At 46.3% G+C, this 8,172-nt stretch overlaps 1 pseudogene; it reads right to left on the reverse strand.

Annotated features, from left to right (window-relative positions):
• Positions 1 to 5,562: 5,562 nt before the first annotated feature.
• Positions 5,563 to 7,350, reverse strand: LOC123411822 (annotated as a pseudogene).
• Between the last annotated feature and the right edge of the window lie 822 nt (positions 7,351 to 8,172).

Below are 8,172 nucleotides of genomic sequence, written 5' to 3' on the forward strand. Positions count from 1 at the left end.
TTGAACCTCTAACTATCAAGTAGCATAATTAGCATTGCGGTGCGATCATAATTCTCTCAATTGCCCAACTGTGATTTGTTTACCCGATCATAGTTGTTTATCGTCTTTTGGGAGAGAGACATCACTAGTGAACATCATGTGACTCCGGTCCATATCACCATCATTGCTGACACCTCCATTATTTACCGCTTTCATTTACTTTTCTGTTGCAATCACTATTACCTTCCCGCTTGTGTTTTGATCCTTTGCAAAATACAAGGCCGGAGAGATTGACAACCTCTCTGTACTCGCTGGGAGCAAAGATTTTTGTTGTGTGTGCTGGTCCACGTCTTCTGCTAGCGCCAGGGTGGAATACACCTACTTGTTGAGCTTAGGAGTCCTCCTGGTTCGATAAACCTTACAGTCTTCGTGTAAGGGAAATTTGTTGCTGACTACATCTCCACCTTCCACTTGGGGTAACCAACGAGGGGAGAAAAGTATATCCATCAACTCGTCATCACGTGCCCATCGCCCGCTGCAGCGCCGCCTCGTGACCACCATTGCAGCGTCGTGACACTGTGTACCAGCGTCCATGGCACGGCTTGCAACGGGCATCGCCTCCCGAGCCGGCGATGGCAACACACGGGCGACGTTGCTTGGGAAGGGAAGGAGAGGAATCTGGCTGGCAACAAGAATGAAGGGAAAGAGAGAAATCTGTGGACGCAAGTCGCTCGAAAGTGAAAAGGTGGGAGAAAGCAGTGTGTGGACCATGAGGGCACGTGGCAGGAGGAGGAGACGGTTTACAAGAAAGAGAGATCATCCGGCTAATTAAAAGAGTTTTCCTTGTTTTTTGCTACCACTGTATTTGAGTTTTGCTACCATCCCATCTTCTGAATTCTTTTTTGCTAGAATCAGCGAACTATTTTGTGGTAACCAACAAATTTGTTGCTACCACCTCATGTGCAAACGGCTACAACAATGACTTTCAACCCAAAAGCTGCAAACCGGAAGTCAATATTTTTGCTGGAACCGACACTACAAATTGTTGCATCGGGGTGGACTAATGAGCACAAGTGCTACAATCGACAAGCGGCTCGGATGAGCGCGCCGACGAGCTGCTAGTGGGACGCGGTGAGAGGCCATGGAGTTGCACACGAGCAAGGGTGGGATTTTTCTTCTTCTCTGGATCTTACGGTTACATGTGCATGTATCCAACCCTATGGTGTTGACTGGCCAAAAATATTGACCCGTGCACAAATGCCTAGCAGTCGCCTTTTGGTTTTGTTAATTGGTGTGATGTTGTTTTTATTACAAAAGTTAGTTTGATCATAACGTATCATCTCTTTAAGAGGAGCCGTTAAAAAGGCCATGCAAAACAATTTATTATTAATTACTCCTTCCATCTCAGTTTATAAGTCATCTTAGGTTGTGCACCACGACCAAGACGAAGAGGAAAATGAGAGAAATTAATCCTAATTTGCTAATTAATACCATTGCATGCACTGAATTGACCAATGCATGTCGTGCAAGTTAAACAGTGTTGATGAATTGACCATTGCATGTCGTGTTTGTCTCAAGTCATTAAAAACATACACACCCCACGTCTTTTATTTGTTGATTCTTTTATTCATGTCAAAAAACAAGAAACGGGATGAAAGTTAATGCACCGCGCCTAAGTGTTTTGGTATTATTTCATTTTCGTAAGATGACTTATAAACCGAGATGGAGGGAGTAATTAGAAAAAATATGTATCACACTTTTGAAAAAAATCGTACGGACGACCTTGGAGGGAGTGTAAAACGGAACAAATAAAAATTGCTAATGAGCGTGTGTTAGGACCGACGGGATTAACATTGTTACGCCTCACATGTTGCGATGAATGAGTGTATAAATGATTTTTTTGAATGAAAGGGGTTTACCCCTGCTCCATTTTATTAAAATGAAGCAACATTGTCTTACATAACCTCCATAACCACTATAGAAAGCACTAAGCAAAATAAAGATTAGGCTAAAGGCCAACACTTGAAATGTGTTTGACAAGCATCCACAAGCTCGGAAGAGAATATCATCACTGACACATAGGGAACACCTAGAATGCTTTCTATTACAGACCAAAGAAGGAAACGAGAGAAAGATTACTCGGCTCCCTGGTGGCCTCCCAGCATCATCCCCATGCGATCCGAAGCAGCTCCCCACGCCTCGTGTTCACCAACCTGATACATTCCTGATGAAGAACTGCATGAGCATTGGCGGACAGTATTTTCCATCGATTCAGATAAACGTCCAGCTTGGAAAGAACGCATTTTACACTTCTCCAAGATCAGCCGTGAAAGCAAAGTTCATTCCTTAGCTTCCAAATGCTCCACAAGGAGGCAACAACCATCATGTTTAGAACAACATTAGTCTTAGGGCTACCCCACAACAATGTAACATCACCAAAGCTTGAAATTTCTGGTATGTTAAACACCTTAGATATAAATCCCCAAAGCTGTTTAGCAGCCACACAGTCAAAGAACAAGTGTTGCACTGATTCCTTACAGCTACAGAATAGACAAGTGTGATCTTCCACCGGTCTATGTTTTTCATGGTTATCTCTAGTTAACACTTTGTTATAAACACATAACCATAAAAAAATGTATTTTTTGTGGACAGATCACCTTCCAATTACTATCACAAATGGTAATACCACTCCCCCAAAATTAATTTGCTCATAGAAAGATTTAACCGAGTAAGTGCCATTTGACTCCAGTTTCCACATAGGAGAATCAGGTTCTCTTGAGAGACGAGTTTGTTTCACCACCTCAATAAGTTGATCCCAAAGTGCTAAACTTGCCTGATCCAAACATCTACGGAATGTCAATCTTAGGACCACCCCATCCCAAACTTGAGCACCGTGCATTCTGTCTGATTACAAATTTCGAATAATTTCCAGAATTGAACTTTAAGGGAACAGTCCACAACCCAAACATCATGCCAGAAGCTAATCGATTCCCCATTTCCCAGTTTCCATTTATAAAATACTTTTGCTCCAGATAGAGCCCAGGTGATGCTTTTCCAAAAGGTTGAGCCATTCCCACCATCGCTCCAAAGAATATTTGGAGAGTTCACATTATACTTTGTGACTGGTAATTTTTTTCCAATCTCTAACTGAATCATCCATAAAGCGCTTCCCCCATGAAGCCAACAAAGCCATGTTATACTTCTTTATGTTAGGGATCCTTAACCCTCCAAATTCCTTCTTCCTAGAAATCTGCCCCCACCTGGCCAAGTGGTACTTATGTTTGTCATCGAAGCCCCCCCCCCCAAAAAAAGTGAGCCATTTGGGAATTGATAACATTAATAGCCCACTTAGGAAACCTAATCATAGGCATGAGGTGAGCAGGAATACTGATAATGCATGCACAAAGCAGTACAATCTTCCCTTTGTAGGTTAGGAACCTCCCCATCCAACAAGAAAGATTCTTAATGATTCTATCTATAATTGGTTGAATGCCTTCTCGTCTAAGATTATCATAATGAAGAGGTACACCTAGGTATTTTATAGAAAAATCACCAAGTTTACAACAAAAAATATGTGCAAACTCCATACCGAGATCCTCTTCCACATTAGTGGTCATAAGATCACTCTTGTGGAAGTTGATTTTCAGGGCAGATAGATTTTCAAAAGAGGCCAACAGCCATTTGAAGTGCCTAGCTTTATCTACCGAATTCTCAAGAAATACAATGGTATTATCTGCATATTGCAAACTCACCACACCTCGTGGAATGATATGAGGCAGAAGCCCTGCAATCAACCCCTGATTAGCAGCTTTTTAAAGCATTTCAAAAAAAACACAGCAACCAAGTTAAAGAGCATGGGGGAGGATGGGTCCCCCTGTTTAAGCCGCTTACCCCCAACAAAATGAGGACCAATCAGATCATTAATTTTCACACTAAAAATGTTGTTCATCAAAATACTTTTTATCCAAGAAATCCATCTAGCTCCAAAACCTCTCAAATGTAGCATTTCAAACAGAAATTCCCAGCTCACCCTATCATATGCTTTCTCATAATCAAGTTTCAGAACTAGACCCTGTGATCCAGATTTCTTAACCTCATGAATGACCTCATGGGCCATAACCACACTCTCTAAAATATACCTCCCTTTAATAAACGATGTTTGGTTAGAAGAAATCAGCCTATGGCCAATAGGGGCAACTCTATTGGTCATAGCTTTTGAGAAAATTTTAATCGCACAATTACTCAAGCTAATAGGCCTGAATTTTTTCATGCCCTTGGCATTGGGTTCTTTAGGGATAAGCACAATTCACGCAAAGTTTAATCTGTGTAACTCTAATTTCCCCATTTCAAAATCTCTAACCAAAGCCATGAAATCCATTTTGATCACATCCCAAAAGGACTGATAGAATAAGAAAGATAAACCATCCGGACGAGGGGCCCCATTAGCATAACTGCCAAAAATGGCATTTTCGATCTCCTCTTCGGTGAAGTTTCTCTGAAGAATGCCATTCGCCTCCTCCGTAACCATATCCTCCTCCTCCCAGAAGGAAGCGCCTAGGTTAATATTATATTTGGGTTCAAAACCAAAAAGGTTCTTGTAAAAGGAGGTTGCAATTTCTAACATCCCCTCACTAGACTGTACTGGACCGTTATCTCCATTTAGTTCAGAAAGGTGGTTCTTCCGATGTGTGTGGTTAGCCATCGCATGGAAATAGGCATTATTTTTATCCCCATCAACAATTTTGCGATCTCGGGATCTCTGCCACAAGGTCGTTTCCTCCTGTTTCCACATGAGATCAAGCTGAGTTTTGATCTTATTCAGTCTAGATCTATCCTCCGTATTCAATTGATTACTTTCTGAAAAAACATCAAGGAAATCAAATTCCAGCATGAGTTCTCTTTTCTTTTTTTCAAGCTAGCATCCAGATTAATACTCCACGCATTAATCTTTTTGCGAAGGAGTCTAGTTTTGTTCATCCATCTATACATAGAACTATCATCTGGGATTGAAGTATCCAAATTTTAACCACCAAGTCTTTAAAGCCATGTTGGACTAGCCACCATTTTTCAAAACAAAATATTTTCGGGGAGGTAACTCTCCGTGCCCGAGTGTCAAGAATCAGAGAAGTATGGTCACTACCCACTCTCGGCAAGGCTGTCAAAACTGAAAAAGGGAAATGGGCATCCCAAGACATACAAACCAGGACACGATCAATAGTAGCAAAAAAGAAAGGATTTTCTAGAAAGGATTTTCTTGATTGTTACCCCAAGTATAACTCCTATTAGCAATATTAATCTTCATCAGGGCTCATTTATTTATTCAGACATTAAGGAGGTAAACCAGGAGTAAATTACTGACCATCCCATTATTCTTGCCTGCACCCCAGCGAACCAAGTTAAAATCACCCCCAAGATGACTCGACATGAGAGTCCAGCCATAACCTCATGAAGCTTCGCTATAAACTCTAATTTTAATTCATTGTAAGTTGTCCCATAAATCGCCACCAGATGTCACACAAAACCATCTCTTTCGCTATTAACATTAACAATACAACAGAATTTTTTAATAGATGGTGGTGGGGTGGGGGTTCGGTAAAAAGAAATAAATTAGCCCGGACTGTTTGAAGATGCCTTCACCACTGTCAGCAGATATAGCAAAATACAATCACGAGAGCAAGTCGAGACATTATTTTTGTCTAGGAACTCCGCATCTTTCATAAGCACATCCAACAGATCGATGGTTACTAGCTCCCCGACACCAACGATGTACACTACAAACGTCCAAATTTCTGTCTAAGGGTCATCGATTGTGACGGACGCCATGCCGCCATGGCGCTACAGAGACCAAATCATTCTCATCGCGTCCAATGTGCAGATCGAAAAGAGACACGGCTTACGTCACGTGCACATCACCTCTCCGTGCGCCGTTCACGTCAGAGCACAGCCCAACGCGAACGCCCTTAGGTTCCTCTCCGATGTCCCGCCGCCGGCAATCGCCTCCTCAGCGCGCACCCTCCAGAGGTCCGCCTGAGCCCGGATCCCCGACGCGGCCTCCCCGTCGCCCAAGATCGTCTCCACGCACCGCTGCAGCTCGCCTCGGTCCACCGCACCCTCGCCGTCCGCCCGGGCGCGCACGCCCACGCCCATTCGCGCCTCCACCAGCCATGCCACCGTCGGCTGGTCCGTCCACTGCGGCACGGCCACCATCGGCACGCCGCTCGTGACGCTCTCCAGCGTCGAGTTCCACCCGCAGTGCGTCACGAAGCAGCCCACCGCCGGGTGCGACAGCACCTTCACCTGGTCACACCACTCCACCACCACCCCTTGCGCGCGCATTCCGTCATCGTCGCCGCCGTCCAGCGTCGCGCATTCACCGGCGCCCTTGCGCGCCACCCACAGGTACGGCCGGCCGGTCGCCTCCAGGCCGCGCCTCGTCTCCTCCTCCTGCCGTTTGCTCATTGAAAGGAAGCTCCCGAATGACACGTACACCACGGACCGTGCCGGCTTCGTGTCCAGCCACTCCATGTACCCCTTCCCGTCGTCGCGCCGGAACAGGTCCGCGCTCGACGGAGATGCCTCGTCGGGCACCACCGGTCCGACAGCGACGAGCTCAAATTCCGCGACTGCGCGGAGCGCGTCCGGCTCGAGCGCGTCGAACGTGTTGACGAGCACCTTGGGCTTGTACTCGTCGAGTGCCAAGAAGAGATCGCGCATCATGTCGAGCAACAGGTAGTGTGGTTGCTCCGGCGAGGTGATGGACACGACCGACGGGAGCGTGCTGGACCTGAGCGGGGGCAGTCCCGGCAGCTCGACGGCGGCGTCGGGATTAGCGTCGTTGGCGCAGGAGGCGATGAGCGCGTCGTGGCCGTGGAAATAGTGGTAGTACACGGCGAATACGGCGGCCGGCTGGATCCAGTAGAGCGCCGCGGGGATCCCGTGCGCGCGCGCGACGTGGGCTGCCCATCCCACGAGGAAGGCGTAGACCATGCATGTCACCGGGCGGCCCCGCACAGCGAGTCCGGCGACGACGGCGGAGAGCGTCTCGCGCCCCACGGCACGCGCGCGCTCCTTGTAGGTGCCCCTGCCGTGCACCTCGGGCCTGAACCCCTCGTCGAAGCCGTCGGAGTAGGGGACGTACAGCACGCCGGCGTCGTCGACGGTCTCTTCGTCCGGGGTGACTAGGGAGGGAAACATGAGCCGGTGGCCTCCGATGGCGGTGGAGAAGGTGACGCGCGCGTCCGGCATCAACGCCATCACCCGGGCGGCGAGGCGGCGCGCCGGATTGATGTGGCCCTGCATCGGCGTGGTGACGAACAAGAAGTGCGGTGTAGCTGAGGATCTTTCCATTGAGCTAAGGTTTTGAGAAGGAACGGCGTGGTTCTCGGGCCAAGATATAGATCCGGGAGTGGAGGGGAGTCGACCAAGTCGCCACGTCTCCACGTCTCCACGAGCACAGCATGAGCTTAGGAGCTTAGGGTGTCCAAAGCCGCAACCTGTAAATTTGGTCATCAAACATCCGCGCGATCAAACAATTTTTTTCACTTCCAAACGCAAATTCTATTTTCAAAACATTGAATACATGTATCACATCGATACTATTACTACGAGTATTTCCTCTTTATCATATACTCCCTCCGTTCCTAAATATAAGTCTTTTAAGAGTTTTTATTAAAAAACTACATACGGATGTATAAAGACATACATTAGAGTGTAGATTCAATCATTTTGCTTCGTATGTAGTCCTAATGGAATATCTAAAAGGACTTATATTTAGGAACGGAAGGAGTACAAGATTCATAAGTATAATCTATCTCCTTCACAAATGTAATGTTAATATTTATACGGTTCTTTTTAATTAAAAATAAAAATATGTTTCACCGTAGTAGGGCTATCAATGTACATGAATGAGATGAACTTTATACTGTTGATGAAAAGGAATCTAGTGTCAACTTATCTCATTTACACAGTAAGAATTGATCGACCTATGCAATTAACAAAGAAGCCCGCCGTCATCCATCGACACAACTATTTAAAAACGGCCGGCGTCCAGCTCGTCGGTCGAGGTGGGACTAAAATTGGGTCAACGAGCATGCCGGGGTAGAAGGACGCATGACCCCCTCCTGTTCGGATGGTTGTAGGTGAGTCTGCCATGAAATGGAGCGGGATTCCCGATCATGTCCGGACGTCCTTATA

The sequence above is a fragment of the Hordeum vulgare genome, chromosome 7H (genome assembly GCF_904849725.1).
Source record: "Hordeum vulgare subsp. vulgare chromosome 7H, MorexV3_pseudomolecules_assembly, whole genome shotgun sequence".
NCBI lineage: Eukaryota > Viridiplantae > Streptophyta > Magnoliopsida > Poales > Poaceae > Hordeum > Hordeum vulgare.